General features: G+C 37.6%; 1 protein-coding gene across 1 annotated transcript in view; it reads right to left on the bottom strand.

The window, feature by feature from the left end:
* Window positions 1–23,160, bottom strand: part of GPR141 (G protein-coupled receptor 141) — a 57,804-nt gene extending 34,644 nt beyond the window's left edge. The window contains exon 1 of the mRNA XM_045564559.1: window positions 23,032–23,160. The gene's annotated coding sequence lies outside the window, so the exon portion shown is untranslated. The remainder of the gene's footprint in view (window positions 1–23,031) is intronic.
* Window positions 23,161–25,521: the final 2,361 nt, after the last annotated feature.

The following is a 25,521-nucleotide window of genomic DNA, read 5'->3' as shown; positions in this document are numbered from 1 at the left end:
TGCATGGTCACCACCTGGCCAGTACTTCTAAACCATGGAGGAAGTAGTGTGTCTTGTACAAAAATAAATTCAAGAACAGCAACACTATGCTTAATTCAAACGCAGTTGCTTTCGGCCAGCTCCTTTCCCAAGCAGTTCGTCAGGAGACAGTCTGAAATAAATGCTGGCAAAAATGAAGACTAGATTCTGAGCTCAGTTCAATAACTAAATGAATTCTTTTTTTTTTTTTTTTTTTTTGAGACAGAGTCTCTCTTTGTTGCCCGGGCTAGAGTGCCGTGGCGTCAGCCTAGCTCACAGCAACCTCAAACTCCTGGGGTCAAGCAATCCTTCTGCCTCAGCCTCCCAACTAGCTGGGACTACAGGCACGCGCCACCATGCCCGGCTAATTTTTTCTATATATATTTTTAGCTGTCCATATAGTTTCTTTCTCTTTTTAGTAGAGACAGGGTCTCGCTATTGCTCAGGCTGGTCTCGAACTCCTGAGCTCAAACAATCCGCCTGCCTCGGCCTCCCAGAGTGCTAGGATTACAGGTGTGAGCCACTGCGCCTGGCCTAAATGAATTCTTTATCTGGATTCAACCACTTACCCTCATCATGCTTTAGTGTGGCCATTAATAAAATTATTTACTTAAATCTGTTGGGCTGCTGTGATGGTTTCAATGAGCTAACTTCTACATCCAAAGCATCTTAGAGATCACATACATTCTCCAATGTTCTCTTCAATTTAGGAAATTTCTTTAATATCTGGAAACTTCCAGAGTCAGAGAATTCACACTCTGTTTGAAAGGTAGTCTGTGGTATTTTTAGAGAAAAATAATTACTGGAAAGTTATTTATCATACTACACAGAAGTGGACCTCCCTATCAACCCATTGTAGTCATAGCTGTGTTCTTAGAAGCTTTACAATGTAAATGTTTTTCCTTTCTAGCTGATATTTCCTCATCAACTGAATCTTCCCATCTTCTTTCTTTGCTTTCAACCTCCACCTTCCTCTATACATTGCCATCCTTTCTTGTTCAGGCAAGTAACTAAGGATAGCATGGTCTATGACTATAGGCGTTGGCCCTGGAATCTTGCCTTTGTCACTTACTAGCTGGGCCATCTTGGGCAAGTTACTTAATATCCCATACTTCATTTTCCTTATCTGTAAATTGGGATGATTATGTTACCTATTTCATAAAGTTGTACTAAATGTTTTGTCTGCATGCAAACAATCTATGTAAAACACATCATAGGACTTGGTATAGAGATTAGACTTGATAAATATTTATTGTTGATGAGAGAAATAAAGAAGGTATGATTTCCATAGCCTTTCTCATATAGCCAGGCTATTTGGACACTCCAGTTTGCCAATGACCTTCATAAATGATAATGCCACAATTAGAGGCATATAAATGTTTATCATCAAGAAAACTCAGAATACAGTGAGATTCTTACCACATGATCTGAGTATCAGCTATCTGAAATTGAGCATGTTATTTGATGTCTCTAAGCTGACATCTATAAAACGGGGATAATGATAATAACAGCATCTACCTTGTAAGGTACTAAATATTTGCAAATCATGGTTCTAATCACTCAGTTTAAAAATACTTAAATAGTCTTGGCAAGTAATAAACATTTAATATTATTGAAACAGAAGAAGTTCTGGGAGGTTCAGGATCCAGCTGGCTGCCTGTACGGTGATATTTTTCTCATGGGCACAGTATCTGAGGTTACCCTACTTTTGAGAAATGCCACATGGGTCTGACCACAGCTCTGTCTGGCTCTACCAACAGATATTTTTTTAACAAGAAGGAGGTAAAGGGAAGGGTTAGGAAAGCACAGGAAAGAAAGAGAAAGAGGAAGAGGCAGTGGAGTGAAAGAGAAGTAGGAAACATACCAGGTGAGTGGGAGGTTGCTCTCAGGAGGGAGCAGGGGGAAAGCACCAACAGAGTAAGGGTCTCTTACTGTCCTTTGTCCATGTGCAGCTTCTTTGCAAGAGTCTATGGTCAGTCATTCAGATTTGTATGAAAAGAAAATGTATGTGAAAAAAATACCCTACAAAATTCACACTGTCACTTGCTTACAGAGAGGCAATGGTGTGGAGAGCAAAGAACATGAACTTTGGTATCAACACATTTTCCCTTTTTTATAGTCACATCTTAATGACATCCATCATTAAACCTCTTCATTTGAATACCAGATTCATCTGAGTCTCTGCCAAGTGTTGCCTTTAATCCATTTGACTAGAATCTTCTTACAGATTCTTTTAGCCATTGAGTTGTGAATTCGTTAGTATTTCCAGAAAAGTTAAAGGAAGTGTCGGGGGTTGGAGGGAGATATTACCACTTCCCCCTGGTATTTACAGAAATCTGGAGGGTTGAAAAAAAATCTCTTCCCTGGGAGAATTCATCCTCAAGCCGTCTTGAATCTGGATAAATGCTGTTGCAAAATGCTTGTAAGTATTTTAATTTTCAGAGTATACTTATAGGCCTGAGTCCATCAGTGTTTCAAATTTTGGAAGTTCACCTATCCCAAACCAGTGGTTCTCAATCTATTGACAGACTAGCACCGTTTTACTTCTTCTATGTAGGCCCTAGAGTCCCTGGCCATAGGGTTTAGTGTTAGATGCACCAAAAATAAGAGGTGACACTTTGACAGTTTGTGGGGAGAATTGAAAAGAAGCCATTATTTTTGGTGTGTCAACAGCAGGGAGACCAAGAGCATCAGGAGAAAGGAGAACTGCAGCTCTGCCAATGGCTCCCTCTAACCCACCAGTCCTGAAGCATAAGCAGCTGCAGTCTTCGGTGGTGGTTTCCCAAGATTCACACATTCCCTGATTTCTGGAACAGGAGCAACAGCTTTCTCTGATCTTCACTCTCTCGGCCCTTCCAGTGCTGTTGCAGCCTCTGATTCCCTACGTTAGAGCCCTTCCTGTTTGAAACACCTAGAGTGGTTTCCGTTTTTTCATGATACCCTGGCTGATGCATCAGTGCTGGCTGCACTGTAGAATTGCTTCCCAGGAAGCTTTTGAAAAACAGTGATGCTTGGCCCTTGCTTCTGGGAACAGGGTTTCAGCATCTATATTTTTAAAATTCTCTCCAAATATTTTCTCACAGTAGGCATCCAGGGAGGAAAATCATTATCAACTTTGGTCTCTTTTCTGTCAGACCTTCATTGCACAAGTCACTTTAAATCAGCTTTATCAAGTCAGAGAACTCATTGTATTCCTTCAATATATTTTCCCAACACATTGAGAAGAGGCCAGTACAGCAATTTCCAATGTAAAAACCCTGGATTTATGGGTGTACCTTCCTTAGGACAACTAACACAAGCTAGTCCCCCCTTCTGTAGCATGCTCCCCAGAATTTCCTTTCTCTGCTGGGGTCTTAGAAATAATATTATAAATGAAAAACACATTCTCTAGATGTATTTATGCTGCAGTGTACATAATTTATCAATTATGGCTTATATAGGTTAGTCTTGTGATCAAACCAACATTTAGAATATTGTTCTCTGTGGAGAAAAATACTTTTCAAAAAGCAAACCAGTGAATTCACAGAAACTTTTGGAGCTAATCCTATTCCTAAGTTGTGGACTGTCCATCTGAGGTTAGTAACAACCCCTAAAGTTGCAGATTGAGGTCTATATTCTGTTCAGAGCTTTAACAGATTGTTCCAAATTTAATAGTTTTGAATTGTTTATATAAGATGTTAAAGTAAAATTTCCTCAGCTTTTTAGAGAAATATCTAAATAATATCAAAGGTATATTCAACTGTACCTATATTTTTTTCATTTATTTAACAAACATTAGAGTGCCAATTGCGTAACAAGTACTGAGCTTGTCACTGAGAATTTAACAACTCAGACATAGAACTTATAGCACAGTATAGTAAGTGTTGACCTCAGTTCACATGAGAATGTATCCTTAAAATGCTGAATACCATTTTTTAAACATCTTTTTAAAAGTCGTGGGAGAGTTAGAAGTAAATAGAGCATCTTAGTTGGAAAAAAGTTACCTTTATATGGCATAAATCCAGAAAGGCAAGCTGTAGGTGAGTACTGAAAGTGGCTGCTCTGAAAGTATCTGTCAGTCCTGGAGCCCTAGAGCTTTCGGGTTAACAGACCAGTGTACACAGGACAGGAGGCCAAGCCAGGGTCCCATGTAACGTGGAAAGTCAAATTGGACCCAACCACACAAAGCCACAATCCAAGAAAAGTAAAATACCTGGGAAAAAAATCCTACCTCAGAGAAAAACACGGTATACTTGCTTGTCTCAGCTTTAGCTTCAGGTGAAAGGGAAAAGTAAATTCTCCCCAAACAATTCATAACTATAATCCAGCCTTCTCACAGGTTGGAGAAAGGAAATCTACACTGTCAGTGGGCCCCCAAAAAATCCCATGTTGAAAATTTAGTTTGAAATACCCAGGGTTTCTGGGTATCTGGCAGAAGCAAATGCCAATGCATATGCGAATGTATAAAAAATAAAAGAATATATTAAAAATAAATGATTTTTTAAATGACAGCACATTTTGAAAAATAACCCAAAAAGCACTTTTGGAAAATTATATTTTTGAAAATGAAAAATATATCAATAGAACCAGAATGTCAAAGGACATATTAGAAAAAGAAAATAAAGACTGGTACACTGTATAATAAAGATGAAAAAACTGCTGAGAATGCAACAGAGAAAGGAAAATAAGAGCAAACATACTGTGCAAGCTTCATCTCACTTTACACATATTTTCTCTTGTAATCCTTACAACAATCCTATGAAGTAGATACTATTGCTGCCTCATTTTAGAACTGAGGAAACTGAGGCACAGAGAGGCTAAGAAATTTGCTCTATTCCATATACCTACAACAACTTAGAGCTATTATATCAACCGAGAAGTCTGGCTTCAGTTCTGTTTCTTAACAACTATGCCATGTTCCTCAAGAAAGATAGAAATCACAAAAGAGGAGTCACCTGGGGGTCAAATTTGTCCCAGAATACATGGTAGAGAGAGCAAAGTAAAGGCCATTTTTTGAGAGATAATGGCTGAGAATTTTCCAGAATTGATAAAAAACATCAATCATTAGATTCGGTAAGGTCAAAAGTTCTTAAGCAGGATGAATAAAAAGAAACCATAAGCATAGAAGACACAGCAGAGTGAAACTGCAGAATACTAAAGAAATAGAAACTGATATTAAAGGGAGCCCATTAAGAAGACAGATCACTAAAAGGAAAAATCTTTTACACAGGTGGCTTCTTAAAAGTGGCAATGGAAGGCAGGAGACATTAGCTTATTATCCTAAATACAATGAGTGAGAATAACCCTTGACCTACAATATGTACCTAGCAAAGAATGTGAGCCAAGGAAAGACAATATGTAAATAAAACTTGAAAATGAATAGCAGCAGTTTACCCTTACTAAAGAATTCAAGGAGCATACGTTTAAAAAAGAAGAAAAGTTACAGGAGAAGAAAAATCTAAGTAATAAAGGAAAAAAGATTAATCAAACACACTGCCAATATATGGGTAAATTGAAACAGATTTTGCATAAATCAATAATAATAACATCTAATTTATTGGATTAAAGCATAAGACAATACTAAAATACTGGGCAACAATATTAAATAACTTGGCAAGGGCTTTCCTATCAGTGTTTTCCAAGATATGTGTATTGTTTGGGAAGAAAGTAAGACATTGCTCAACTTTGGGTTTGAAATTTGTATTTATTTGATAGCACTAAAAGAATAGAAATAGACTGCAAATCTTCCAAACTGGTAAAGGCAAAAAAAAAAAAAAAAAAGAGAGAGAGAGAAAGAGAATAAAGAAATACAAGCTTAATTAATTCAAAAATTAAAAAAGGAAATGAAGGAAGGGAGAAAAAAAAGAAGGGGGAGAGGAAGGGAGAGAGTGAAGGAGGAAGAAAGGGAGGGAAGGAGAAAAAATGAAATCTGCAAAAATGTATATAAATAGCAAAAAAATTGAAAGGTAGAAATAGATGCACATTTCATTAATAGTTTATGCATACCAAATTCCACAATTTTTTTGAAAAGATGATCACACTTAATGACTAAAAATCCATTAGAAGTCTATTATTTAGTTACGTCTTAAAAGGACACCAAAAGTAAAAACTATTATTAAAAATTTATAACTGACCCAGATGCAGTGGTTCACTCCTGTAATTCTAGCACTTTGGGAGACCAAGGGGGAAGGATTGCTTGAGCCCAGAACTTCAGGTCTAGTCTGGGCAATAAGTAGATCCTGTCTCTACAAAAAAATTTAAAAAAAGAAAAGAAAAAAAAAACTAAGACTGGCAGACACTAATAAAAAAAGAAATTGATTTGTCCATACTATCATTATTACAAAACAGGCTTTAAACCACCTGAGATAAATGTGGTAACATAAATAAGTACAACCTGTTTAGGGGGAGAGGGTACGGTACTTAATTCTTCCTAGAAAGGTCAGGGAAAAATTGGAAGAAGTTGACGGAAAAAAAGAAAATAAACATTTGACTGACATTTGTTGAGCAACTGCTTAACCCTAGCCCTAAACTAAGGGGTTTATTTGCATTCTCTGCTTTTAATCCTTATAACTCTCTACTATATGAATTATTATTATACCTCCAGGTTAAGCAAATTTTCTAAAGGCTTATACATGGTTGAGCAGAAAATGGAGTCCAATTCTGTCAAACCAGAAAACTCATGTGACAACTGTGAGCCTTAAGGATGTGTGTCTAGGCTTGACAGATAAAATGCAGGATACCAGTTAAATTTGAAATTCAGGTAAACAACAAATAATTTTTTTTGCCTAAGTATTCCATGCAATATTGGGAACATATTTATACTAAAAAATTATTTACCATTTATCTGAAATTCAAATTTAATTGGGAGTCTTGTATTTTTAGTTTCTAAATTTAGCAACTCCGGGTAGGGGGTGAAATAGAAGGGGGGACGAGTTGACCCAAGGTGGAATGGTGTTTCTCAGAAGTCCCTCCTTGGGTCATGAAGCAAGTCTCCCTCCACCCCTCTCCCAACAACCTACTCAAACATAAAAAAATATATATAGAGAGAGGACTATTTTCTTCTTATTATTTATTTATATTTTTATTACTACTATTTCATAAATATACAATAAGGTGTTGGAGAAGGAAAGAGATTTAGGGAAACTATTCATACATTCTCTCTTTCTTCTATATTCCATTTGGAGCACTTGGAAGTCTTGTTTTACCTTGTCAAATCACAAGAAATAGTGAGATTTATTCTGCCTAAGTTTGAATATACTCCTCAGAGTATATTCACCATAACAATGTCCCACCACAATGACATAGCTCCATGCACCATGGGGTGTATGTTTGCCTTGTAGCATAAGCCAAGGGTACAAATCCTGGCTGGACTGGAAGAATGAAGCATCCAGGCTGGGAATAATCAGACAAGATTTCCTGGGGCAAGAGAGGTTCAAACTAAGCTTGGTTGTAGGAGAAAAACATACGTCACACTCTTCTAAAAGAGAGAACATTGGCTAATGGCAACATTAAAGATTGGAAAATCTGGCTTCAAATTCCATCTTATGTAGATAATATACTTGTGAGATCATTGGGATATCTTCTACACCTATCCATGGAAACATGTAGGAGCTGGGTATATACTGTAAACAAATGTATAAATTATATGACTATGAATTTGTTTTCATTAATTCACCTGAAAAATATCATTGCATGATATTTGACTATAAATATAAAATCACAAAAATGCATGTGTGCCAGTTATTTATATACTTTTGTATTTGTTTTCCACATTTAGAGAATGGGAGATTCAACTGAACATACCTTTTGACTGAGAGCAGTGGCTTAGCATGTGGTGGGAGAAGTTCAGAGTGAACTTCTGCCATGATACACCTCACCTCATCTTTCCACCTTCAAGCCTCACTGGAGGTGATCTGACATGGTGCAGATAGGTGATCTTCATGTTCATTTGGGACATCATGGTATATGCCTTGCTGAAAGAGGAATCTATGAAAATGGAATTGGCAGCTGAGGCTGGACACAAATGACCCTCCAATGCTATGGTACTGAACTCTAATTTCCATATTCACCTTGTAACCTTAATTTTTCAAAAAAAAGAAAAAGAGGTAAAATATAACAAAATACACTCTGCACTAAATTTATCCTGATCACATAATCTTATTTTGATGATTCAGAAGGCAATATAAGGATCTTCCTATGCTTCCAGACCATCAACTCAACCATTTATTAAAATTGAGGGATAGGCTACAGTGGCAAGAATGTGAGGCTCAGGACCAGCTCCAGCACTGAGGACAAGTCACTCAGTCTCTCTGATCTTCAGTTTAGCAAACAAGAGTTATCCTTTAAGGAACAATGCAAGGCCGAGCCAAGTGTGGTGCCTGACATATTGAAGCACAGAAAAACTGGCACTTTAGCCTCAAAAGCTCCAGTTGTTACCATATAGGATTTGAAAAGCAAATGGCAGGAGGCCCCAAGTTTAGGAATATGGAATGAGAAAGAAGCAGCCACTGAACCACCAGCTTCATAATCACCCATGGAGACTGCTCAGGCCCCTGATGTCCAGAGCGTCATCTCAGACCCACCGGATCTGAATCGGTGGTGAGAACCTGAAATCAGTGCCAATAATAAGTGGTTCAGGTGATTCTGATACAAACCCACCTTGAGAATCACTGCCTTAATGTGCCTGAGTGATTCCTTGTTGCTCATCCAAATTCCATCCACACATCAAGACTCAGTTAAGAGTCTCAACTTTTGAATCTCTCGGACTTCACTGGCCTCTCTCCTCCCTAAACTACCACAGCACTCAGAGTCCACGGTGGGTGACTTGTGCCTGACTATGGAGGCAACTCGTGCCTGAGCATGTCCACTCAGGACATAGAGGACATAGAGTCAAAATTCACTCTCCTGATCTGACTTTGAGTCTTGATTTCATCATTGGCATCGTAAAGGAAAAATGGCCTCAAACCTGGCCTGGGACAAAGCTTTTTGTGTGTAACCCAATTCCCCATTTTCATCTGAGAAGCAATTCACATACTTGATAAAAGGCTTTACACTTTTTTCTAATAAACCTTAATAGTATTAGGACATAGTCTAGAAAACTAGCTACCACACTAGCTACCCACTCATTCATTTGGCTAATGATGTTTACTTCATATTCTTTTTCTGTTTATGCTAATGAAGATTATCTAGCCACTCTTTTTATGTAAATGTCTCTGCCAAGAGCAAAGTCTTTGAATTGGTCCATTTTCAATCTCTTCCCATGTAGAAAATTTGATACTAAACTTGTAATTTCTCTTAATTCAATTTTTTGGAAAATATAGTAATATCAGAATTATTACAGCTATGTCCTTTTTATAAATCATAAAGCATTTGACAAGTAGAGATTTTCATAAATACTTCTGATCTTGGCATTTGTTTTACATGTATCAGTTGTATCCTTTCGACCAGATTATAGTCCTTTGAAATGCATGGGTTATAAATATGTTTGAATATGTCTATCCATCTATCTATCAGTAGTATTATAGATTAGTATTATAAAGAGTGAAGTAGATATAATGGTCCTTATTTTACTATTATAAATTTTTTCCAGAAAACTCAACAGAACCTAAATATTAATATGTTTGTCTCAAATTTGCTTCAACTGAAATGAGTAGGAAGAGTATATAGGGGAGGAAAGGCAGAGAGAATAAACATCAAATGGATGTGACAATTGTTTTATTTATTTTTTTAATTTTTGCATTTCATGTCTAAATCTCTAAGCTAGGCCATTGCATAGAATAAAGACTATTCTGCAAGGGTATTACAACCAAACGATAAGATAAAACCTGCACTGAAATTATCTTTGGTGCAAGGCAGCATATGATGTGACATGTGAGTGCCACTGTGCTGAATAACACAGAGAGATGAGAATAAGTACATCTGCCCACATCAGTGCTCCTTGTGCTGGGTCCAATGACTGGAAGTCCCACAGAGGAAAATGAAATATTGAATACTAGGCATAGATCACAACATTCCAAAAGAAAGAATGGGCAATATGTGTTTGCAGGAGCAACAAGTTGGAGAACATTGGGACGTTATGTGTGAAAAGTGCATAGTAGGGTGTAGATCTCATTGCAGATGCTCCTCAACTTATGATGAGGTTATATCCTTATAAATCCATCATAAGTTGAAGATGCATTTAGTACACCTAAACTACCAAACATCATAGCTTAGCCTAACCTATAATACTTTAAATGTGCTCAGAACACTGACATAAGCCTACAGTTGGGCAAAATCATCTAATGCAAAGCCAATTTTATTGTAAAGTTATTATAAAGAATTTTGAACCAAAATTCAAAATTCAGAGTATGATTTCTACTGAGTATTGCTTTCACACCATCATAAAGTCAAAAAATCTCAAGTCAAACCACTGTAAATTGAGGCTTATCTGTACTTCCAAACCAGAGGTGGCTGGAAGCCAGGATATACAGGTAACTTTTTCATGTGGCTCCAAGAATAGAAGCAAGATTTTTTCTTTAAGCAAAAGAACAAATATTATATAATTTCATTTGCATAAGTAACCTAAAATACTCAAATCACAGAGACTGAAAGTAGGATGGAGGTTACCAGGGGATAACCTCTCTTGCCAGGCAGTGACCACATGATGAGTTGGCACATTCAAGCAGGACAGAGGAGCGTAAAGAAAACGAGGGGCCAGTGACGTCAGCAAGATGGCCGACTGGAAGCCGGCAGAACTCATCCTCACCCCAAAGACACAAAACAAAAAACAAACAACTCTATTTTAACAAAAATAAATAAAGGAGAGTGCCAGAGTTCCTGACAGGAGTAATAGAAACCCAAGTGAACACAGAAACTCAAGACACCACGTAGAGAATGGAGGAAAGACCCAGACTCCACAATCCCAACCCCCAGCCAGGATCAGCCAGGAAACAGGAGGACTTTCTCCCTGTGGCCAAAAAATGAGCAAGAGGATCTCAGCAGCCTCATCACTACCTTGGACACCTACAGTCCTCCCTGCTGGGGTCCCCTGCAGTCCTCACAGGCACTATGTCCAGCTGAGGAAGCTGCCTGGAGTCCACACAGCTGTGCTGACCCAGAGAAGGAGCCGACACTGTCCGCGCCCCCAGTGGCTCACATGGCTACTGTGTTAGGCCATCTTGCAACTGGGACTACTGCTGGAGTGTGTCTGGCTCAGGGGCAAGTAGCCACTGCTCCTCTTCATCCCTGAGGCTAGGAGGCCACTGCATCACCCCAACCATGGCCCAACATCTCCAAACTGAGCTGCTAGCAGCTGTTACACCCTTCCCCTTGGGCCAAGTGGCAGTGGAGCCACCCCACCTACCCCTCCCTCCCTGGGCTGGAGCTGAAGCTGCACACTCCCTCCTGGGGAAACCATACTTTGGCAGAACACCTTCATAAAACTCCTCCAGTCACAGCTGTGCCCTGTCCCTACTGGGCCTGAGCAGAAGCTGCACACTGCCCCCGGGATACTGATGCCTTAGCAGTTCCGTATCTGCTCTCATAGTTATAGTTACTGCTGAGCCTTGCCCCTAGGGGCCTGCTGTAGTTTGTATATTAGACCCAACAACCCTCATGTTAAAATTTGATCCCCAGTGTTGGAGGTGGAACCTAATGGGAGGTGTCTGGGTCATGGGAGTGGATCCCTGGTGAATGACTTGATGCCATCCTTGACATAATGAGTGAGTTCTTGCTCTGTTAGTTCTTAGAGAGTTCCCTCCAGAGTTGCACGAATGCCTAATTCAACAACTATCCATGCAAGCAAGCACCTTCAGAAGAACTAAAAATCAGGTGAGTGATCATACTACCTTGATATAATTTTAAAATTATATCAAGTGAAGAAGCACTGAAGAGGGCAGAAAAGACAATCTTGCATTTCCTACACAACCCCTCCCCCATCCCCTGGCAGTGCCACACCAGCACACAGAGTGGAGAGAGAATCTGTGCGCCCAGGGGAGGGAGAGTGAAGTGATTGTAGGTCTTTGAATTGAAACTCAGGGCTGTCCTGGCATAGAGGAACACAGCACAGGGCAGAATTCTGCCAGTGCCCATGGAGGGAGCATTTTGACCAGCCCAGCCGGAGGGAAACCCTCTTCCCTGAAGCCTGAGTTCCTGCCAGCCCCACCGCTGGCAGATGAAGAGCAGCCTGGGATCTGGTCTAAATTTGTAAGGCAGTTGGGCCACAAGGGCTTCAGTCCTTGGGCAATTCCCATGTCTGTGCTGGCTCAGAGCCAATGGACTTGGGGTATACATGACCCAGTGAGACACCAGCAGCTGCGGCCAAGCCAGTGCCTATGTCGTCTCTCCCCTAACCACAGGCAGCATGGCTCAGGGAGAGCCTTCTTCCACTTAAGGAAAGGAAAGAGAAGAGCTCAGAGGACTTTGTTTTGCAACTTGTGTACCAGCTCAGCCACAGTAAAATAAAGTACCAAGCAGACTCCTAAGGCCCCTGAGTCTAGGCCTTTGTTCCTGGATGACATTTCTGGACCCATTCTGGGGCAAAAGGAAACATGCTGCTTTCAAGGGAAGGAGCCAGTCCAGGCAGGATTCACCACCTGCTGACTAAAGAGCCCTTGGGCCTTGAATAAACATGAGGGGTAGCCAGGTAACAGTCACCACTGACTTTGGGTGAGACTGGACTGGCTTCAGGTGTGACCTGGCACTGGTGGCCAGGAAGGAGTGCCTATGTCACTCCTTCCCCAACTTCAGAAGCCCAGAACAGAGAGTGAGGGAAGAGAGTGAGAGACTTTGCCTGATAATCCAGGGAATTCTCTTGTATCTTACCCAAGCTCACCAAGGTGGTACCACAAAGCATCTGCAAGAGTCACAGTATTACTGGATTTGGAGCACTCTCCAGTGCTAATGCAGTGACCAAAAACCTAAACCACAACACTCAATTCTCTTTGAATATCTGGAAAGCCTTCTCAGGAAGGACAGGTGTAAACAAGCCTAGCCTATGAAGATTAAAATAAATACCTAATTCTTCAATGCCCAGACATTGATGAACAGCCACAAGCATGAGGAATATCCAGGAAAACATGACTTAACCAAACACAAAAAATAAGATACCAGTGACCAATCCTGGAGTAATGGAGATATGTGACCTTTCAGACAAAGAATTCAAAATAACTGTCCTAAGGAAGCTGAATGAACTTCAAGAAAACACAGGGAAGGAATTCAGAAGCCTGTCAGAGAAATTTAACAAAGAGATTGAAATAATTTTAAAAAATCAAGCAGAAATTCTAGGGCTTAAGGATTCAATTGACAAACTGAGAAATGCATGAGAGTCCCTCAACAGCAGAATTGACCAAGCAGAAGAAAGAATTAGTGAGCTTACAGACAGGCTATTTGAAAATACACAGTCAGAAGAGAAAAAAAGAATAAAAAAGAATGAAGGACCCTTATAAGATATAAAAAAAATAGGCTCATAAAAGCAAGTCTAAGAGTTATTGGCCTTAAAGAGAAGATAGAGCAAGAGAGATTAGGGCAGACAGTTTATTCAAAGAAATAATAACAGAGAACTTTCTAAACCTAGAGAAAGATATCAATATTCAGGTAAGAGAGATTTGTAAGCAGATTTAACCCAAACAAGGCACCTCAAGGTATTTAATAAGCAAGCTCTCAAAGGTCACAGATAAAGAAAAAGTCCTAAGAGAAGCAAGAACAAAGAAAAAATACCATATAAAGGAGCTCCAATATGTCTGGCAGCAAACTTCTCAGTGGAAATTTTACGGGCCAGGAGTGAGTAGCATGACATATTCAGAGTGCTGAAGGAAAATAAAAACCTTAAATCTTTATGAATATTGTGTCCTGCAAAAATATCCTTCAAACATGAAGGAGAAATAAAGACTTTCCAAGACAAACAAAAGCTGAGGGATTTCATCAACACCAGAGCGAGCTCTCCTACAAGAAATGATAAGAGGAGTTCTTCAATCTGAAAGAAAAGGACATTAATGAACAATAAGAAATCTTCTGAAAGTAGACAACTCACTGGTAACAGTAAATACATGAATACAGAATACTCTATTGCTGTAATTACAATGTATAAGCCACTTATATCTTGAGTACAAAGAATAAAACACAAACCTATCAAAAATAACAACTTCATGAGAGATAGATGGTCTAAAAAGATATGGATGGAAACAACAAAAAGTTAAAAAGCAGGGGGAATGAATTTAAAGAGCAGAATTACTGTTAGATTTCTCTTTGTTTGTTTATTTGTTTGTAAGCAGAGTTGTCATAGGTTTAAAATAACTGGTTATAAAATATTTTTAGCAAGCCTCATGGTAACCTCAAAAAAAAAAAAAACCTACAACAGATACACAAAAAAGAAAGAGCAAGAAATTAAAACACACTGCCAGAGAAAATCACTTTTAACAAAGGAAAACAGCAGAAAGGAAGAAAGAAAGAGAGGACCACAACAAAACCAAAAATCAAATAACAATACGCAGTAGAAAGTCCTAATCTGTCAATAATAACACTGAATGTGAATGTACTAAACTCTCCAATCAAAAGACAGAGAATGGCTGAATGGATAAGAAAGCAAGAGCCAAGTACATGTTGTCTGTAAAAAACACACTTTACCTATAAAGACACACATAGACTGAAAATAAAGGGTTAGAAAAAGATATCCCATGTAAACAGATACCAAAAAAGAACAGAAATAGCTATACTTCTATCACATAAAATATATTTCAACACAAAAACTGTAAAAAGAGGCAAATAAGGTCATTATATAATGATAAAGGGGTCAATTTGGCAAGAGGATATAACAATTCTAAATACATATGCACCCAGCACTGGAGTATCCAGATATATAAAGCAAATAATATTAGAGCTAAAGAGAGACAAAGACCTCAATGAAATAATCACTGGAGACCTCAACACTCTACTTTCAACATTAGACAAATCATCCAGGCAGAAAATCAGCAATGAAACATTGGACTTAATCTGCACTATAGACCAAACGGACTTAGCAGATACTTACAGAATGTTTCACCCAACAGCTGCAGAATTCACATTCTTCTCGTCAGTTCATGGATATTTTCAAGGATAGACCATAAAAACAAGGTCACAAAACAAGTCTCAAAAAATTCAAAAAAATTGAAATTATGCCAAGTATTTTCTCTAACCATAATGGAATAAAACTAAAAATCCATAACAAGAGGAACACTGGAAAATATACAAACACATGGAAATTAAACAGTATACTCCTGAATGACCAGTAGGTCAATTAAGAGAATAAGAATGAAATATAAAAATTTCTAGAAACAAATGAAATGAAAACACAACATATCAAAACCTATGGGACACAGCAAAATCAGTAATAAGAGGAAAGTTTATAGTAATAACTGCCTACATTGAAAAACTAGAAAAGCTTTAAGTAAACAATCTAACAATGCATCTCAAAGAACTACAAGAACAAAAGCAAACGAAGCCCCAAATTAGTAGAAGAAAACAAATAATAAAGATCAGAGCAGAAATAAATGACATTTAAAAAAATACAGAAGATCAATGAAACAAAAAGTTGGTTTTTTGAAAATATAAACAAAATAGACACCTTGTTAGCCAGAATAACTAAGAAAAAAAGAAAGAATACCCCAAAAAATAAAATCAGAGATGAAAAGGAGACATTACAATGGATACAGTAAAAAATACAAAGACACATTAGAGACGACTATGAGCAACTATATGGCAATAAATTGGAAAACCTAGAAGAAATGGATAAATTTCTAAACACATACAACCTACAAAGATTGAACCAGGAAGAAACTGAAAATCCGAGTAAGCCAATAACTTTCAAAACTAAAAAATACATGGAAGCTAAACAACATGCTCCTGAATGACCAATGGGTCGTAAAGAAATTACAAAGGAAATTTAATTTTTTTTTGAAACAAATGAAAAGAGAAACATAACGTACCAAAATTTATGGAATAGTAAAAGCAGTATTAAGAGGGACAGTTATAGCAATAAATGACTGCATCAAAAAAGTAGAAAGATTTCAAATAAACAACTTAACAATGTATCTCTAAGAACTAGAAAAGCAGGAACAAATCTGACCCAAAATTAGTAGAAAGAAAGAAATAATAAAGGTCAGAGCAGAAATAAACAAAATTATCAATGGAACAGAACTGAGGACCCAGATATAAAACCATCCTCATATAGCCAAAAGCAGACAAAAATATACACTAGGAAAAGGAATCCTTATTCAATAAATGGTGCTGGTAAAATTGGATAGCCACATGTAGAAGACTGAAACAGGATCTGCACCTTTCACCTCTCACAAAAATCAACTCATGGTGGATAACAGACTTAAACTTAAGGCATGAAACTATAAGAATTCTAGAAGAAAATGTTGGAAAAACTCTTGTAAACATTAGCCTAGGCAAAGAATTTATGAAGACTCCAAAGGCAATCACAGCAACAACAAAAACAAATGGGATTTGATCAAATTAAAAAGCTTCTGCATAGCCAAGGAAACTATCAGGAGGGCAAACAGACAACCTACAGAATGGGAGAAAATATTCACGTGTTACACATCCGATAAAGGACTGATAACTAGAATCTATGTAGAACTCAGGAAAATCAGCAAGAAAACATCAAACAACCGTATCAAGAAGTGCACAAAGGATATGAACAGAAACTTTTCAAAAGAAGATAGACTAATGGCTAACAAACATATGAAAAAATGCTCAACATCTCTAATCATCAGGGAAATACAAACCAAAACCACAATGAGATATCACTTACCTCCAGTGAGAACAGCCTTTATCAGAAAGTCCCAAAACAATAAATGTTGGTTTAGATGCGGAGAGATAGGAACACTCATACACTGCTGGTGGGGATTGCAAACTAGTACAACCTCCGTGGAAAGTAATATGGAGATACCTCAAAGAGCTACAAGTAGAACTACCATTTGATCCAGCAATCCCATTACTGGGCATCTATCCAAAGGAACAAAACACATTCTATAAAAAAGACATCTTCACTAGAATGTTTATAGTAGCACAATTCACAACTGCAAAGATGTGGAAACAACCCAAATGCCTATCAATACATGAGTGGATTAATAAAATGTGGTATATGTATACCATAGAGCTCTACTCAGCCACAAAAAACAATGGTGATATAGCACCTCTTGTATTATCCTGGATAGAGCTGGAGCCCATTCTACTAAGTGAAGTATCTCAAGAATGGAAAAACAAGCACCACATGTACTCACCATCAAATTACTCTTTTAACTGATCAACACTTAAGTGTGCATATAGTAATAACATTCATTGGGTGTCGGGCAGGTGGGAGGGGGGAGGAGGGGATGCACATATACACACCTAATGGGTGCGGTGTGCATCATCTGGGGGATGGACATGCTTGAAGCTCTGACTCAGGTGGGGCAAAGGCAAATATGTAACCTAAACATTTGTACCCCTGTAATATGCTGAAATTTAAAAAAATTAAGACTAAAAAACAACACAAAAAATTAATGAAAAAGTTGGGTTTTTTGAAAAGATAAACAAAATCGACAAACTCTTAGCTATAGGAACCAAGACTAAAAGAGAAAAGGCCCCAAGAAATAAAATCAGAAACAAAAAAGGAGACATTACAATCGATACCACAGAAACACAAAGGATCATTAGAGACTACTATGAACAACTATACACCAAAACATTGGAAAACCTATCAGAAATGATAACTTGCTGGACACATACAACCTACCAAGATCGAATCAAGAAGATGTAGAAAATCTGAGCAGACCAATTATGAGTAACAAGATTGAATCCATAATGAAAAGTCTCCCATCAAAGAAAAGCCTAGGACCTGATGGCTTCACTGCTGAATTCCATTAATACCAAACATTTAAAAAATAACTAATGTTAATCCTTCTCAAACTTTTGCAGAAATTTGAAGAGAAGGGAATTTTTGCAAACTCATTCTATATAGCCAGCTTTACCCTGATACCAAAACCAGACAAGGATACAACCAAAGAAGGAAACAATAGACCAATCTCCCTATTGAACATAGATGCAAAAATCATCAACAAAATACTAGCAAACCAAATCCCACAGCACATTAAAAAGATCACTCACCACAATCAACTGGGATTTATCCCAGAGACAGAAAATAGATTCAGCATACACAAATCAATCGATAAATATGATATATCATGTCAACAGAATGAAGGACAAAACCATATGATCATCTTAATAGATGCCAAAAAAGCATTTGATAAAATCAAACATTCCTTCATTAGATTACTAGGAGATGGGGGAAGAAGAAAATCAAAATGATTGTTTAATAGGTAGAGTTTCAGTTTGGGATGATGAAAATGTTCTAGAAATGATGGTGGTTGTGGTTTCACAACAAAGTGAATGTACTTAAGCCACTGAACTGTATGCTATAAATGTTTAAAATGATAAATGTTCTGTACTTTACCACAATAATAATTTTAAAACAAACAGAAAAAGAATTTGCCTTTAGGCCAGACTCTCCCTTTAGTCAAGAAAGGATAATTTCGGTAAGCCCTTAAGTAGTACAAATGAAAGGTAAGTGCCTCTCACCATACTGGAGGAGCTTCAGACCTTTATGAACCACATTTCTGTTCAATGGACCTTCCTCTTGTCAGAAATGATTATGATACTAACTTGTTTTGGCATACTCTAGCTGGAACATAACATGTAGGGGGAAGAACCTATTATAAATATGTGGAAATGAAGGCAAGGAGGAGTGAGGACTTCTGGCCAGGAATGATGAGGAGGTCCCAGTAGCATGACCTCAGGCCAGGGCTAAAATGAGATACAGGAACATCCAGGAAGAGGAAGAGCTGATACCTCTAGAAGGCATTCTCTAACTTCAAGTTTTACATATCCTTCTACTTCTTTGCAATTTTTTGAAGTTGTCATCAAGCCTTCAGTATAGTTCAGGGACCAGCAAACTATAGCCCGTGGGCTGACCACTTGTTTTGTAAGCAAAGGTTTTGTCTAATCACAGCCATGCTGATTCACATGTGCACTTCTGCATTGGCTGGTTTCACAATACAACTATAGAGTTGAGTAGCTGCAACAGAGATTATGTGGCTCACAGAAACTAAAATATTTACTAGCTTGTCCTTTAAGAAAAAGTTTGCCTCAAGAAAAGGTTTGTCTCAGATTTAAGTCGGCTGGGTTTGAGAAGGAAGAGAAGGGGCCTTGTCCATGTTTTGGAGCAAAGCCTTGCAGGGAGGTGCAGAGGTCATCTGGAGATAGAGCTCAGGGCAGCAGTCAGAGAGAGAGGGGCGCAGGCTACCTTGATTTGGATTTGGAGAACATGCAAGCACTGCCCAGGGAGTCTCAGAAATCCTTGGGGACAGAACTAAGTTTCCTATCATCACCTCAATGAGACCTTGGACCATGAGACATAGTTGAGGTACCATTAATGGAAATTTTGATCTTTGGACTACATCTGTGACTAATCTCAATCCTCAAGGAGATCCATGAATGTGTACTCGGTGCAACAGCTAAACAGGTGAACAAATGGTGCTGTTTAATGTAAAGGGATATCACATAGGCTCACTCTGTAATCACATCCCAAAGCAAAGAGTACATTGCCATTTTCCTAACAGCTTCTGAGGTAGTGGAAGGGTCAGCGGAGGAGACAGGGTGAAATGCACTCTTTTGAGTAAGGATGTTTCAGGCACAATGCTAGATATATACAGAGCTGGGCATGCTTTTCATTAATATTTCTTAAAATATTTGAATCTTAAATTTCTCCTGAAAAGTGAAAGAACCATAAACTAGCTATTATAGATTGAATTTCTTTATGTGATAAAATTATTCCTGGAGAGAGAAAAGAGGTACATTTGGATTGATCAAAAATTATTTCCCTGCCCCATGGAGCTGTGGGAAATCTCAGCAAACAGCGCTCTGACTTTGGTATTAACAGTTGGGTAGGCAATGGAGCTCAGTTTGAACTTCTTTATCAGGGAGCAGAGCAGTGTCCTAAATTCTTAGATCTGACTTTTGGATATCCCAGAAAAGTCTACTATTTATGCATAATTCTCCAGCTGGTACAGTCTCCTCTGATTTGGGGGCACAATGGCCTCAGACACTGAGGGCAATGCTATTCATTAACAAAATTTCACTGTCCACTCATCCCATCTCAAAGAGTTCGTTACTGGAAACTTTGTAAGAAATATTTCTGTCTCTCATGGAAATTAATTTCCCACAAACCTCACTCTCTCTTTTTTTTTAATTTCAGCTTATTATGGGGGTACAAAAGTCTAGGTTATGTATATTGCCCATGCTCGCCCACCCCCACCCCCTTAGGCAGAAATTCAAGGGTGTCCATTCCCCAGACAATGCGCATCGCACATCGCACTCATTATGTAGGTATACACCCATCCCCTCTCCCCACCCCCCACATCTGCCTGACACCCAGTTGACCATACCACCCAAGGCACATGATCTCGTGTCTCTTTTTTTTTTCAAAGTGACTTAATCACCAGGAAATGCAATATTTAGTTGACCAAGTATTTTGAAATCACAGTTACACTCAAATTTGAAAAGAGAAGCAAACTTTGGGCTTAGCAACTACTGTTTTTAGAGCATTTGGGGTTCCAAGCCTTCCGTATCTGTGACACATAATGTCAATGATGGTGTTTTTACCTTTTCATTTATTCATTCATTAATATATCCATTCCAAGGATGTTGGATATTTACTATGTATCAAATACTATTCTTGAATACAAAGGTGGAAAAAACATAATTTCTGCCCTTAAGCAAATTATATTTTTAGGAAAGAGACTATGCTTAGATTAAGTTTGGTTATGATTGTCATGAATAATGCCATTGCTATCCAAAATAAGATGGGATAATAAAATTTGGCAAATAATTTGGCATAATTCATGTATTAGTTTTGAGGACACTTTGCAGAGTAATGTCTCAGAAATATTTGACCAGTTGAGGCTAGGTGTGGTGGCTCACATGTGTAATCCTAGCACTTTGGGAGGCCGAGGCAGGAGGACGGCTTGAGGTCAGGAGTTCAAGACCAGCCTGAGCAATATAGAAAGACCCCTATCTCTACAAAAATATATAAAAATCAGCCGGGCATGGTGGCACATACCAGGTAGTCTCAACTACTTGGAAGGCTGAGGAAGGAGGATCACTTGAGTCCAGGAGTTTGAGGCTGCTGTGAGCTATGATCACACCATTGCCCTCATGCCTGGGCAACAAAGTAAGACCGTATCCCCACCAAAAGAAATATTTGACCAATTGAGGAATTTTTCTCAATGTTGTTACTTTACAGGATATCACTGATTTGTACATATTCTAATCTTCTTTAAAATATTTTAACACATTATTTTAGTCATAACATGCTATGTCTCTTATAGTGCTGGTACAATGGCTTATACATAGTAGACGGTAATAAATATTTTATAGGTTCACTGAATTTTAGATTTGGAAAGCACTTTTAGAAATCAGCTAGTCCTATGGTCCTTAACTTTAATTGGGTTTTGGACCACTTTGAAAATCAGATGAAATCTGTGCACTCTTTTACCCATTTACAAAAGAGCACATATTTACATACACTCGGATTTTTGTATACAATTTCAGAGGATTGGCGTATCAACCTGAAGACCACCCATGAACACCCTTAGGGTTTCATGATCTCAAGTTGAACATCTCTAATCTAGTCTATGTCTTCCATTTTATAATGTTTGAAAATCATTGCTTAGAAGAGAGGTTGGAAAACTGTGGCCCCTAAACCAAATCTGGCCCACCTCTCATTTTTATACAGCTTGTGAGCTAAGAATGGTTTTAACATTTTTAAATTGTTACATTTTAAATGGTTATGTAAGTACCTATATGCTATTTACAATTTTACCTCTTGGCCTTCAAAGCCTAAAATACTTACTGTTTAGCCCTTTACAGAAAATTTTTGTCAACCTCTGGCCTGGAATTGTTAGATAATATTCCCCAATCATTTAGCTAATTACTGGAAACGGAGGACTAGAATTCATACCACCTGTCCCTCATCTATTAGTCTTCTCTTTACACCTATTGATTGATTAAAATCTTGACTAGTTGAGTGATTTAAACTCAATAAAAAAGGACATAAAAAGTTGTAATTTTGGAGTACTTAATAAATAATTTCTGAGATAAATAATTATGCAATTGTGTAGGAAGCTGAAGTCCAGGGAATTAAGTAGCCCATCAAAAATCATATTACAAATTTGTGCCAGGAAAAAGATTAAATGGTCATATTCTGGTTTGGTGTTACTAACATTTTTTCAAATTTTGCATTATATTCCATTCCACATATTTGAAGCACATTACTTCTTATAAATAGGAAATAATGGTATAGAATGAATTTCGCTTAAAGTAAAATTATTTGAACAGATGTTGTTCTTAACTTTCATTTATGTGATTTTGAAAGTTATCTTCAGATTCTTCCTGTTATGTAGTACTTTAAAAGTGGCATGAAAAGAATTAGAACCATTATTTCATATGTTATTTTGAATATACTTCTTTTAGAAATTTCTAAGTACCTGATTGCTATTGGATGTTTCCTTCTTTTGATTAGGGCTGCTAGAATGGTTTCAAACTATATTCAAAAATATTGCCAGTAATAGTTAAAATATTTTCATAATGAAAAAAATTAAGGCATCACTTAAAAGTATTTAAATAATTATATGTAAATACAATAGTATCAGGTGCCCTAGAGACTTCTGAGATATTTTCAGCCAGAATCATTTTTTTTTTTTTCTGGGAGAGAGACATTCTGAAACCACTTTTGTCTGTATTTAATTACTAATAAAAACTGAGTTTTACCTTGAGATTAATGTGTTTACACAGGAAGAGTAGAATAATTCTCAATTCTTTCTATAAGGAAAGAGTTGTGATCAGAGTAAATAAGCTTGTTTTTGTTAGCAAGACTATCTGAAGATCTGAATTAGAACTATACCAACAAGCTCAGTGTGCTTTCTTTATGTGCCAATTTCATTCAAATGTCCCCCGACCAGAAACACCTTCTGCACTTACCTTGAAAAGCCAGATTTCTCAGGGGCAGGTGCAGAGATGGGTCACATGTCTGACTTCCAGATAGGATTCTTTTCTAAGGGCAGGGCTGCCGTGGCACTTGCATGGTCTGTGTGCATCTGCAGACGCCACGGACAGCTCGCCAAGTAAAGGGAAGCGAACATGGTCTAAGTTCCTCAGACTGTCAACAGACCACAAAACCTCAAACCACTTCAAACACACTAGCCTTAAAAACCAAACTCTTACAGATGAATAGTCAAGATCGGGAAATTCCAGAAAGATCAAGAAATACTTATGAAGGTACTGTGACTACTGAGTCCAGTTTTTAAAATTTTATTCAAACTAAATTTTATAGAGACTGGAGGAAAAAAATACAGGGATATTGCCCAAAAGAGAAGATAAACTGCGAAACTCTGTGTTTATGGTAAAATATATATATATTTTTTCATACATATATATATTTCCTTTCAGTAAGGAGAAAATTTTCAGAGTTGTTCTCTACCCTACTGGTAACCTAGGGTTCCTACTTTCATAATTTTGGTGATTAGGTATGTTATTGATATATGACATTGACTAGCATATGACACTGTAATCATTTTATTTAATTAGAATGAAGAGAGAGGATATTTAAAACCACAGTGTGTTATAGTGGCAGGGGAAGGTAATGAATTTTTCACCACCTTACTTTTTTAGACTCTCAACACTGTCTCCAAAAGAAGCTGTACCCGTGGTCATCGAAATACACTGAAAATAGTGAAAGAAAAGTACGTTCCCCAAACTGCTCTAACTTGCCTACCATGTTATGACAATCCTATAAATTAATACTTTATAAATGTTATAATTATCTTATAAATCATATAAAAGTATTACATAGAAATTTATGAGTTAAAATTCTAATTTATTACATATTAGGTTATTAAGTATGGAATGTCCAATTTCCTTAAGTTTGACAGTTGATATCTCTGACATTTCGCTTTGACACTTCCTTTTTTTTTATTGTGAAGGTGCATCCTCATTCTTTCAGGCATACATTTTGGCTTGTGATTATCTTTAAATATTTTTAGAGCAATTTTTGTGAAACCATGGATAAATCAAAAATTCCTGTCACTTTTGAATATGAGCTCTGTCGTGGAACCAATGCACCACACACAGCTCGAAATATCAATGAAGTGTTTGGGAAGAATGTGGCTAATGAATGCATAGTACCCTGATGGTTTGAGAAGTTCCATTCTGGTGATTTTAATCTTGAAAATGAGCCACATGGGTGACCTGAGACCAAGGTGGATAATGGTAAGCTGAAAACTGTAGTGGAAGCAAATCCATCTCAACCTACCTGTGAATTAGCAGCAAGATTTGATGTTACTATTCTAGCAGTATTGGACCATTTGAAACAAATTAGCAAGGTAAAGAAGCTGGATAGATGGGGACCACATTAATTAAACGAGCATGGGAAGAAAAATCATCTCAAAGCTTGTCTTTCTTTGCTGTCACGACATAAAAGTGAACCATTTCTACACTGTGTTGCTACATGTGATGAAAAATGGATTCTTTTTGACAATCAACAAGCCTTTGGCACAATGGTTGGATAAAGATGAAATGCCAAAACACAGTCCAAAACTGAATATTCATCAAAAAAACTAATGATGTCTATTTGGTGGTCCAGTGCTGGTATTATCCACTACAGCTTCATGAAACTTGGTCAATCGATTACAGCAGATGTCTACTGCAAAACCAGTTGGATGAAATGATGAGGATGCTTGCAATTAAGCAGCCAACGTTGGTCAGTAGAGTCAGGCCAATCCCCTTGAAAGACCACATGTTGCAAAAAACAACTCTGCTCAAACTACAGAAGCTGGTCTTGGAAACTTTCTGTTATCCACCGTATTCACAACACCTTGCACCAACTGACTACCACTTCTTCCAGGCTTTTGACCACTTCTTGCAAGGAAAAAATATTCAATTCTCAACAAGCTGTGAAAAACATCTTTTGCAATTTCATCACCACTCGCTCTCCAGGCTTCTTTGCTGCCAGCATAAGCAACTTACCATTAAGATGGCAAAACTGTGTCAGTAGCTTAGGCACATACTTTGATTAATTGTACTGCTTCTTATTTGAGATATAATAAACTAAACTTTTGATTCGAAATCAGACATTTCATATTTAATGACCTAATATCAACATTTAAAACACATTCCCATTTTTAAACTCTATTTTGACATTTCAGAATTTCAAAAATAAATTATTTGTAAAGGTATCAAATTGATACTGGGCCTGAGTTCTCTCTATTTTAAGGGTCCTAAGTAAAATTATAATTTTGGCAATTTTTTAATTATTTCTGGTCTTCTTTACAATGCTGGAGCACTAATATTTAGGGAAACTTTTGCAGTTCTTTCTTTGTCAATGTTCACATTTCTTATGCCAAACATGATGTTATAAGTTCTTCTAACTTTGTTTTTTCAGTTTGTGGGGAAGGCCTCTACATCAGGAAGTCT

This window comes from Lemur catta, chromosome 11 (assembly GCF_020740605.2).
Source record: "Lemur catta isolate mLemCat1 chromosome 11, mLemCat1.pri, whole genome shotgun sequence".
Classification (NCBI taxonomy): Eukaryota; Metazoa; Chordata; class Mammalia; order Primates; family Lemuridae; genus Lemur; species Lemur catta.
Note: the sequence above shows the minus strand (reverse complement) of the source record. Positions and strands in the feature narration are given on the sequence as shown.